Source organism: Cibotium barometz, chromosome 21 (genome assembly GCF_041138505.1).
Source record: "Cibotium barometz isolate CiBa-2024 chromosome 21, ASM4113850v1, whole genome shotgun sequence".
Classification (NCBI taxonomy): Eukaryota; Viridiplantae; Streptophyta; class Polypodiopsida; order Cyatheales; family Cibotiaceae; genus Cibotium; species Cibotium barometz.
In genome coordinates this window covers 33,606,958-33,619,285 of record NC_141066.1, presented here as the reverse complement: position 1 = coordinate 33,619,285, position 12,328 = coordinate 33,606,958, and positions in this window count along the sequence as shown.

Genomic DNA, 12,328 nt, shown 5'->3' with positions numbered 1-12,328 from the left:
CGGCTTCTTGTGGATGGCGTCACCATTATCCACACAGGGACTACACCCCTCAATCTTCCTTCACTCTCTTCTTGTGGATGGCGTCGCCATTATCCACATAGGGACTACACCCCTCAATCTTCCTTCACTCTCTTCTTGTGTGGATGGCGTCGCCATTATCCACACAGGGACTACACCCCTCAATCTTCCTTCACTCTCTTCTTTTTGAAAGCCCTCTCTAAGATGCTCAATGTAGGCTCTATGGCACAGAGCACCAAATGTATAGTTCTGATTAAAAAATCCCTTGCCTTTGATGTTTTTGGTTCTGGATTTAGGTGTAAGCTTCTTGCTCGTATAGGTATAATAGCCAAAAGCATAGGCATAGAGGATCCTCAAGAAATAGCCCAATCACTCCTTAAAGCACACTCTGCCCACAATAATAAGAGAAGGAAGCTCAATATTGTAAGAAAGCTTTTGTAAAGATGATGTATCACTTCTTATTATGAATACAATACAGTTTTTGCAAACTTATTTTCATTAAGTATATCATTGTTTTCTCTAGTTTGTACCATCAATGTTTTTGTAAATGCATCAGAAATGACCCTAGGAGCCTGGGGGAGCAGTGCCAGAATAGTGTGAATTTTGAGCCTGCACCGCTGTTGTAGAGCCCATATTCGCACTGTTTTGCCACAGCTTCCCCAGCTCTTCAGGAGCAATTCTGATGCATTGATGACAAATAATGTATTTTTACACATGATTAAAGGTAATTTTATCTTGTAAATTATTATTTTTCATAATCAATGTACTCAACTTCATTATGAATGCATCAGAAATGATTCTGAGTGGCTGGGAGAGCAGTGCCAGAACAGTGCGAATTTTGAGCCTGCAGAGCCCAAATTCGCACTGTTCTGGCATAGCTTCCCCAGTTCTCCACACAGGAGCAATTCTGATGCATTGGATGACAAATAATGTATTTTTACACATGATTGAAGGTATTTTTATCTTGTAAATTACTGTTTTTTATAATCAATGTACTTAACTTCATTATAAATGCATCAGAAATGATCCTAAGTGTGGCTGGGGGAGCATGCCAGAACAGTGCAAATTTTGAGCTTGCACTGCCGCCGCTGCAGAGCCTAAATTTGCACTGTTTTGGCATAGCTTCCCTAGTCCTCCAGGAGCAATTCTGATGCATTGGATGACAAACAATGTAATTTTACACATGATTAAAGCTGTTTTTATCTTATAAACTATTGTTTCTCACAATTAGTGTACTCAACTTCATTATAAATGCATTAGAAATGATCCTGAGTGGCTAGGGGAGCAGTGCTAGAACAGTGCGAATTTTGAGCCTGCGCCGCCCGCTGTAGAGCCTAAATTCGCTTCTGGCATAGCTTCCCTAGTCCTCCAGGAGCGATTCTGATGCATTGGATGATAAACACTGTATTTTTACACATGATTAAAGGTGTTTTTATCTTATAAACTATTGTTTCTGACAATTAGTGTGCTCAACTTCATTATAAATGCATCAGAAATGATCCTAAGTGGCTAGGGGAGAAGTGCCAGAGTAGTGCAAATTTTGAGCCTGCATCGCCGTTTGTGCGCTTTTGCCGCACAGGTCGTAGCTGGGGGCTTGCCGAACACCGTATGCGAGCCACGAATGGCTGCAAGCATACAACCAGGAAGGCAAGCTCAAAACAGAATGCAAAAGGTGTGTCACTCACCGCTTAACTGCCGCCTTGAAGGATTCCCGCGTCGCAGCCGTGAAGGAGGAGCCGCCGTCGCCGCTCTACCGCCTCTCCGCCGCCTCGCCGCTCTACCGCCTCTCCGCCGCTCTACCGCCTCGCCGTGCCGCTACACAGTGCGCTCGATCGCTCTCTCACTCTCTCTCTCTCTCTCTCTCTCTCACACGCAGGAGAAGGAAAACAAGGAGATAAGGCAAGAGCACTCTTCTATTCACAACACATGAGAATGAGGATTTTAGGGTTACATTTGACTCTTATAGGTGACTTGGCCGTTCACACTTGGGTGCCCATACATGGCCGGCCGACCCTAACCCTTATCCTACTGATATCCAAGGTGCGCCTCTCATCGGCGATCACCCAATCCCTTCATCCTTAACATATGGTGCCGACAAGCCCGGCCCATGACTCAGAATATTTAAATTAATGACGTAAAACATAGTACGTCTCAATGTCCGCCATGGGTTAACATGCCCCCCTTCCTGATGTAGATTCCGTCCTCGGAAGCTATGGTATGGTAAGCTCGATAGGGTTGTTGTGGTTGACCGTCTGCAAAACAGGGAAAAGAGTGAAAGTATGCTGGAATTCAAAAGATATAAAGTGTATAAATTCAAGCATGTTAGATTACAATGGATATTGCTTATGAGAACTTAGTTTAAGGGTCACATGAATGAGCTAGTGTAGCAAATTAATAGGAGTTTAAAATTATTGAAAGGAATTCAAGAGTTAGCAAGGTGTCAAAGGTTAATCAAGGTTTATATAACTGGCCTAAGTCAAGAAAAATAACCAAGCTTAATAAATAACAGATGACCACACTGTGTCTACTCTAAGAACAAGTTAATACCACGCGTCTAGGGACACAAGAAACATCAGAGTTACAGGAGCCTTTTGCCTTTATTATTTTTTTTTGGATGCACGTGACAATTTTTACACACAATGGCGACCTTCCTAAGGCAAAACTAACATCGATCCTGGTACCATGTTTAACACAAGGCATTATCCAGGAATCTATTAGCTCACTTTAGGCAAGGCTACCCCCTACCAACCAAGGCATCGGTCTGGAGTAGAATACTCCTCGCCTACCAAGTATCAATAAGGCGATAAGCCAACATTAAAGCACATTATAGACTTGTATTGCCATTTATTGTAGGCTTTTTTTTTTAAATAAAGTTTCTTTTGATCTTCGCTCCTAAACTAAAATGTGTTCTTACATCCTTTCGACAAGGGGTAAAAGCTATGTCCTAGAGGTCAACACACACACAGCCAGGTGTTCAAACATTAAGATGGTTTGACCCTAGACCTAAGACAATCGTATTCCAAGGTTAACTAAAGACGTCATGCTGCCTAGGAATATTTCCAATAAAGTTAAGCTCATTAATGATTTACACTAGCATGCAAGCAACTTCAAAAACTAAGTAGTACATTGACAATTTCCATGTGGTCATGCCTTATAGTTTATGAAATTAATTGAACAGTAAAGACGAAAGAGAGTGGGTATGGAAGAATTACACCTGTAATTGGAGATCTCCTTGATTTGACGAGACAGCTTGCAATTTGATGTAGATATATTTTGATGAACGTTGCGGCAGTCTCAGGACTTGAAAGCGAACCCACCTCAAACTTTTTAACCTGTACAATCAACTAACAAGCACTATACCTCGAGAGGCACATCAGTGTGGAAAATCAAAGACTCGTTTAAAGAATGTAAACTAGAAAAAACTAGAAAATACTAACCTACCTACTAGTCACCACACTACTACTGAGGATACGGTAAGAGGATGTTGTAGAGTCCTGGCTCTAGCCCTAAGGCTAAGCCTCTATCCGCATCATCCAAATAAATAAAATCAACCTCAGTAGTGCCATGAGTTTCATCCGTCCATTCATCATTGTCAGATATTTCCTTTTCATTTTCCCATCCACATAGACTCATCAAGAATATAACCATGCGAGGATAGTCATCTTGTGGAAAAGGAAAGCATTGGGCTATCGGGGATATGTCCTCTACGGAGTAGGGGTCAGTCATGGTCAATAGGCGAATTAGCCATTCTAATTCCTCAACATTTTCCTCTCTGGCTAGTATATCTATATGATCCCATTCAGTTTCAATTACAGGATAGCACATGTGGAATATCTGAGAAAGGTACAGATGATACCTCTCACCAAAGGTAGGAGTGGATGAAGTGTATGATGATCGGGCATCTGCCATATCTACAAACACAGATATAGCATCAGTAGGTTTAGACAGGTCAATCTAGTTCTTGATTGTATACGGATATTTCTCTTGTTTTGTGCTCTTGCTCTTTTTACTATTTTTTGTTTTTCTTTTCTTTGTTTTTTTTAAAAAAATGTATGAAGCTATATATATACATCCCCTTGAATTTGGCAATTACATGGTCAGGGGAGAAGGCTAAGGAGGAAGCATTAGAATGTCGAGCGTGAGTACATGCTCCCCCTTTCCTTGGGTAGATCATATTATTTGCAATGATGTTGCAGCCTCTTGGAACCAATTTGTCCAGCGGGTCATAGGTTGTGATGTGGGCAGATAGCTTTTTATGACCCTTGTGGCCACATCCAACTGTAGAGATGGTAGTGTACGGTCCCATTGACGAATGGAGGAAATGGTTTCCGACGATACTATTACAAGGGGAGACGTAGACTCATCGGTTTTTTGTTGGGTGTTGACAAGAGTAGGTGTAGAGCATGTAGAAACTTCTATATGATTGTGTGCCTGGCATCTTGGAACATAGTGGGCCACCAATACCCTGATTGTAAGATCTTTCGCGCAGTTAAGTCTCCTGAGAAGTGACCACCGGCTACGCCCATATGTGCCTCTTGTAAAATGTATAGATACTCATCCTCTCGGGCACAACGCCTAAGAACGTCATCCTTTCCTCTTTTATAAAGAGTCCCAGCTATCAGGCAATAGGGTTCGCATTCTTTGATCAGCTTTCGAGCTAGGTCTTTACGAAGCTCCTTGGGTGGGAAGCCATTAACCAAAAAGTTAACAATCTTCTCACTCCATTCAGGCATTGTCTCCACCATGAACAAGGAAGTGTCAAGTAAGTCATCATCAACTCCCGTAGGAGCTTCACCATTAGGTATGCGAGACAAATGATCAGCCATAACATGTTTTTTGCCAGGTCTCACAACAACAGTGAAATCAAACTCAAGAAGAATCAATAGCCATCGTGTGATTCTTCCTGTGGAGCATGGTTTGTTTACCAGATACAACAATGCTTGATGATCTACATAGAAAACAAACTTGGTGGCAAGGAGGTAATAACGAAATTTCCTTACTGCATATATCATTGCCAACCCTTCTCGCTCCGTAGTGGTGTAGTTCATCTCAGCATCGTTCAACTGGCGACGACTCGCAAAGCTAATGGGGCAGTCTAGCTTGTGTTCTCCAGGTTGAGTTAAAACACACCCAATAGCAAAGTTTGATGCATCAATATGCACATGGAAGAGTAAATCCCAGTTAGGCATTCTCAAGATTGGAGCACTCGCCAAGGCCTTCTTTAATAGCTCATAGGCACGGTCACATTCTTCGGTCCAAATAAACTCAATGAGAAGCTTATACAATGGTCGAGCTATCTCGGCGAAGAATAGAATAAACCTTCGATAATAACCAACGTGGCCCATAAAGCGTTGGACTCCCTTGTAGTTGGTGGGTGGTGGCAATTCCAGAATGACCTTGATTTTACTCTCGTCAGTGGAAATCCCATTTTTGGACACTATATGCCCTAAGATAACTCCGTGTTTAACCCAGAATTGGCATTTGAAAGGATTCAAGGAGATGCGATATAATCTACACCTTTCAAATATTTTTCGTAAACACATCAAGTGCTCGTCCCACGAGGAATGAACACAAAGATCATCTAAGAAAGCTTCACAGAAGTCCCTTAGATATTCCTTAAAGGCCGTGTTTATCAATCGTTGGAATGTTGCAGGTGCATTGGTCAAGCCAAAGGCCATGACGCGAAAGGCAAACACTCCAAACTCCGTGATAAATGCTGTTTTAGCTTGGTCCTCGACTGCAATTGTGATCTGATTGTAACCCGAGTACCCATCTAAAAAGCTATATGCCTCCTTGCCTGCCACTCTTTCAAGCACATGTTCAGAATATGGCAAGGGGTAATGATCCCTTCTGGTGGCTGCATTAACCTTTTTGAGATCAACGCACACTCTGAGTTTCCCATTCTTCTTTGGTACAATGACTATCGGAGAAACCCATTCTGAGTGCTCAATAGGGTATATGAATCCACATTTTACAAGCTTTTCAATTTCCTCTTGTATAATCTTTGCGTACTTAGGATTCATTGGGTAGGGACGTTGCTGGACTGGTTTAGCAGTGCTAATCATTGGGATCGTGTGTTGCACCACCGAGGGTGGAACACCCTTCATATCATGATATGTCCAGGCAAATATGTCCTTGAATTCTTTAAGAAGCTTCGTAAGTGCAGCTTCTTCTGCCTTGGTGAGGTCTTGAGCAATAAAAACGGGTTTAGACTCCTCACCTGGATCTGCTAAGTCTATCTCCTTAACTACCGCAGGGCCATCGTAGACACCGCTACTCCCATTGGTAGGCGTTCGTTGGGCTTTTGTGTAGACCACTTTACGTTCCCCTGTGGTGAATGATTTGAAATGCTCGGGTGCGGGGTGTAAGTCTACTGGTTCTTGTTGTGCCAGGCTTTTTTCTTTCAATTCCGCTTCCTTTTGCTGTTGAGCCAACTCTTGGTTTTGCCGCCTTCTTGCAGTACGACTTAGTTTTGGCTTCTCTTCGATTTCTAATTGGGCAACGTCATGAGGTTGCGGAATACACCACATGACACTTTGGAGGTATTGTCCCCAATTATCCGCTATCTTCCGATGAGTGTCAATGGCTCCTACATAACTAAGCCATTCTGCAGTAGATCTTTCCTTGTTTATTGCAGTGCGTACATTAGCTCGATAGCGTTGGCGCTTATGTCTCGTTTTCTTCTTACCAAGTTTTTGATTTTTGTTTCTATCAGATTCGGACTCACTTGGTCGATCTTCACTTTCGGACGAACTGCAGGAGGTCACTGTCCTAGGCCTTGAGCACCTTGCTTCCACATTTGGGTGAATATTTGATTCATCCCTCCCATCAGGCTCAGGGTCAGTTTCTTCTTGAGATTCATACTCAGGGTCAGTTTCTTCTTGAGATTCATACTCAGAGTCGCGTTGGTCAGAGTCTTCGCTACTTTCAGTGTCAGTGGAGTTGGCCACTTTCTCGCCATTAGGGGTCAAGTGCATAACACCTATCATGTTTATTGGCACTAATGGTGGCATATCTTGCCCCTCAGGTGTTACCCAACTTGTACCTCTATTTCCCCATGTGTCTATGGTTGCCGCTAGGTGTACCCAATCCACGTTATCCGACTCAATCATACCCGGTAGGACATCCATATAAGGAGAATCTTTCCCATCATCAGTCTCTTTTTTGCATGTATAGCAATACCTTAATGGGGCAGAGTGAACAGTGGTATCCGATCGATTATCGATGATAACCTTGCTTCCTAAAGGATGCGCGCGACCATTCTCAAGATCAACTCGAATGAGTGACAGAGTCCTGGAATTGTAGGTAGACATGGTTTTTCGACCAGTCATGCACCATTTGTGCTTCCCTCATGAAAGGACGTCCTAAGATCATTTGATATGACATAGGATGCTTGGAGAAATCCATTACAATGAAGGTATGTTTTACCTTGTATCCCAGGACCTGGATCTTAAGGTCCCTTAACATTCCAATAGGTTTAGCTATGGTTCCGTTTGCCATCTTAACCACTATGTTTGTGACTTCGAGGTGAGGTCTTCCCATAGATTCCCAACAGTTTTTAGTCACAATGCTCACTCCAGCACCACCATCAAGGATTCCCTTTAGAGTTAATCCCTTGGTAGTAATGGGGAGGGTGGCATTAGATTCGTCCCCTTCAAAGTACTGTCCCAACTTGTTCACAGGTATTTCCACGACCGAGTCTTCATCTAGGTTTGGTTGTAGATCCCAATGTTCCCCTTCATCTTGAAGCGTGTCGGGTCTATCCATATTTGCAAATTGTGGTAGCCCCGCCTTTAGTTCTCCATTGAGAAATGCTCGAAGAGCTAAAAATAGCTCAGGATCTCCATATAATTTGGATATGATCGTGGTTCTGATCTCAGAGGACATGAAATCCATTAGCTTAGACACATTCAACGGTACTTTTCGAGACATCGCCCCTTGACTAGGGACTGGTGAAGATGGAATCACTTCCTCTTCGATGGGGTCAGGCATTCCCTCACTAAACATTCTTTCCAGTAAGAAGGGTGTTTGTCCACTTCCGGATGTCCTATCCTCACTTTCTTCCCGAATGATACTCCGTATAGCTAACGGTTTATGGTTCCGGTGAGGCTGAACTTGCGTAGGAAACACTGTGTCTGGAATTTTGATTTTTCTCGGGTTTGGCTCCAGTTCTCGTTGTGTTTCTTCCACCAAACCCCTTAAGTGTTGCACTTGTTCAATCTCCTCAACTGGGTTCGGGTAAGTTCCAATCTTTTTCTTGAGGGTTTTTGGCCCATGTGGCTTGTCTTGGGGAGTCTCAGTCAGTTTGGGTGGTCGAGAGGGCATTAACTGACTTGGTTGTGGGGCCGAGGAAGTTTCCTTTTGTTTTCCCTTATTTAGGTACTCGTTTGATTCTCCTTCATTGAGCTCCCGAGTGGGTTCCTCCCTTAAGGTAGTGGCTTTGGTCCCCATGGTTTCTATTGAATCAGAATCATCTTCAGGATCATTCATATACACGGGGTCGTCTCCTGTCCCTATGTTAGTCTTTGAACTGGGCTTGGAGCTCGTGGCATTAAGCGATCTCTTTCGCCGTGTTTTCTTTTTCTTTGCCTAAGCGATTGATGCAGTATCCCTCTCTTCAAGAATGTAGTTTTGATTTTGAAGCATTGACCGTGTAACTACATTCGCGGGTACAACAGGTGTGGTTCCTCGTGCTTGGTTGGTGACCTCAACCAAATTCAATGGCGTAATCTTGGGTGCATTAGGATTATGTGGACATTGAGCAATCAAATGGTCTATGCCACAACGATTACATGTAAGTACCGGCATTCCCGATGTGCTCCCTTGATTTGGTTGCATTTGAGTAGCGATCTTCTGTAGCCTATTAGGGCACTCCGCTACACGATGCGGTCCACCACACTCGTAGCATTGAAGAGGTGGTCTCCTTGCCATGGTATTAAGGTTTTGCCCTCTTGTGGCGAGAGCAGCCGCTTGATATACAGGCTTGACTTGCCCGAGATGATCCTCCATGTAGTACTGGGGAATCATTTCAAATGTATCAATCCCGTATGGAGCAGTGGGGTCTATCTCCTCTTCATAATCCCCACACGCACTATGTGACTCACAACCCATTTGGTTTATAGGAGTAATCCTTGGATGTGGAGGTTGTGGTCCTAGCACTGGCGGTGGTAACGGCACAGACTGGACTACATTCGGATTCCTTGGAACTATGTGCTGTGACGGTTGCTCGACAGGTTGTGCAGGCATTAGCGCGGGTACTTGAGGTGTGTTTGACCAAGCTAGTGGAGCCTGGTTTGCCAACATTCGCTTAAGTGTTAGGCAATCTTTAGATTGATGGCCATACTTACCACATGCATTGCAATTCCCATTGAATTTGACTCTGAATGTGGGACATTCACTCGTGCTATGTGGTCCTAAGCACACCGAACACCATTGTTGCTCTCTCCTTGGGTACATATGGCTATTCTGAGGAGCTCGATTACCCCTAAAGTATTCTTGGAGAGCCTTAGTAAGGTCGGTCCACAGACATTTCAGATATCTTGGGCTCCTTTGCAATAGGTTTTACCGTCATTGGCTCGTGCCCAGATACTTGCGAACTAACGGATTTTGTCTCCGAAGACACCTTTTTACCTGCAATCATCAAGTTGTCTTCTAACTGGATTGCATTGGCAGTGTGACTGCTTCCCACGTTGTAAGACCTCTAATGACTAGGCCATTGTAAATGTCCTCGTGGCGCAATCCTCGGATGAATCTATCGAGGAGTTGGTTATTATTGAAGCGTTCATCGGGAGTGCAGCGAGAATTTAGATGCTTCAATTGACTTATAAAGTCTCTCACTGACTCCCCTTCCTCGCGTTCAGCTTTTTGGAGTTGAGATGCTACTCCCCAAAGCACACCCTCACGTATGTATTCCTTCAAGAACAGTCTCTTGAGAGTGGGGTAGTGAGTGCGCTCTTCAACCCTTAAGGTTCGATACCAATCTCCAGCCTTCCCACTCAAGGTTAAGCCTAAGGCTTTACACTTATGCAGCTCATTGTGCTCTTCCAAGGAATCACACACGTGTTCAAAGACTTCAATGTGCTTCCTAACATCCTCGTTACCACTGAAGTTTTGAGTGAGCTTAGCCACTTGTACTGCCTTGCTTCTAGGTTCTCTCTCATGCATACCCCGCATGTTTTCCGCAATAGATCGTCCGATCGTCTGAGCAAACGCTGCGAGATCACCTAGGTGAGCAGGCATAGCTAGTGGAAGCACTTCTGGGATAGCCTGGCTGATAGGAGTTGGCGTTGGTCTAAGTAGGTTGGCAAATGATGTAGGATATGATATGTGGCTAGGCCTAGCTCCTCTTGGATAAGGGTGGTGATAAGGCGGTCTTGGAGCATACGCCATTGGCATACTAGGAGGCGTAGGAGCTACCTGAGCATGAGTAGCGATAGGTACATAGGGTCGATAGGCACTGGCACGCACTGTTGTAGGTACTGTTCCACTAGGTAGCGGTGTCGTACTAACTACAGCGGTAACAGGTGCACTTTCAGCTATGCTCATCATTGGGGTAGGCATTGCGGATTCCCTAATGGAAAGTTGAGCCAAGGTTGGAAAGCTAAAGTTACTACTCGTGGGCTCAACCTGCATTGAGACTCCAGGCGAAACAACATATGAAGGGTCTATGGGACTCACCGAGGGAGTCTCCAATTGTGATAGGGTTGGTTGTTTGACCTTGCCGGTATCCAAAAACCTCATAGGGCCAGTGGAAACTAGGTCCACTCCCCTATTTTGCCTCTCAATCTGGATAATTCTATGAATAACATCACATATCATGTGTTGTTGCTCCTCTAGATTAGTGGCGCTAGATGTAGATCGTAGGACTTCTAACCAACCTACATAGTATGTGTAACCTGTGTATAGGTCAGTTAGAGTCTCTGTGTGTAGATTATATTCCCAATTTTCATTGAGAAATATCCCATCTAGACTTGGTGTGCCAAATGGTTCTCTTGAAGTGGACGCAATGTCACTTCTTATGGGTTGGCTTCTAGGGACCTCTACTTTAGGAAGAGCATTGGAATGTGGTAGCTCAGTAGGGCCCTCATTAAACGAAGTGGGTAGAATATCCACATGGACACTCTTTGGGACGGTAGGGTCTATATAAGATGTGAATGGCGAATCTACTACCCCTCCTTCCTCATTTACTTCGCTTGTAGCATGTTCAGAGCGTGTAGCTCTACTAAAGGTCTCTATTAGACGACTAAACATGCTAGATCCGGGTTGTGGGGCCCACACTGGCATGTTTTGGCTTGTCTCCTCAGGGTTCTTGGTAGGGTGTCCTTCCATGACTTCTGAGTCGGAAGACGAGTCACTATCCACTATTCGTGGATCTTGGGTTGCACTCCCTTGGGTTCCAGCCGAAGGCCAAGATGCCAACGTGGAGGGATGGTGTGAGCCTGCGTAGACTGAAACGCTTTCTAGTGGCTCAGACTCCAGCACCCGACCAGAGCGTAGATGCATGTGACGTGGGTACCCTACGTGCGTTGGTAACTACCCTTGAAACTCACACAAGTGGTTTCTTAGGTGTTTCGCACCCCGTTTTTACTTGTTTTTGTGTTGTTTTTAACCCGTTTTTGACCCCCTTACTTACGGTCGAACTTGGACTAGGGCGTATGATAGCTCGAAACGAGCGTATCGTTCAAAGGATCCTAGTGTGCTTTACAGCACCGTGTTCGCCTATCTAGAGCTCCTGTAGTCCTCAAAACAGTCCGTTTCCCTTGGGGGGAAGGGGCAAAAGCCTATTTGCTTGTGGAGGAAAGGGTGAGGGCTTTATCCCACATACTCACTTTACTCCTTGGGGAGTGGGCTACATATAGGGCACAACTTCCCATAAGCTCTCACTTGAGAGAAAGCTATGGAGGCTCACTCTCCTATATATATATATCAAAAGACCGAGACCGAGGCCGGGGCCGGGGCCGGGGTCGTGGTCATGGGTTAATTGGGGGTTTTTTCTTTTCAATTTTTTTTCAATTGAAAAATCTTTCCTCTTCACATGTTTGGTTTCTTCTTTAGAAATAAAATTTAATTTTTGATTTTTAATTTTTTTAAATTTTTGTTTTCTGTTTTTTTTTAGATGAGTTTTCTAGGGTTCCTTTACGGTTCAGCCTTTAGCCTTGGCCGCCAGGCGGTTTAGACGCAGCACAGGTCTGGGGATTCAGAAATCCCCCCTCACACACAGAAAACCAGAAAACAGAATGCACGTCCACACGCGGAGCGAAAATATAACAAAAGAAACAGAAATGCAGCAGACAGATTGCAGAAACAGATT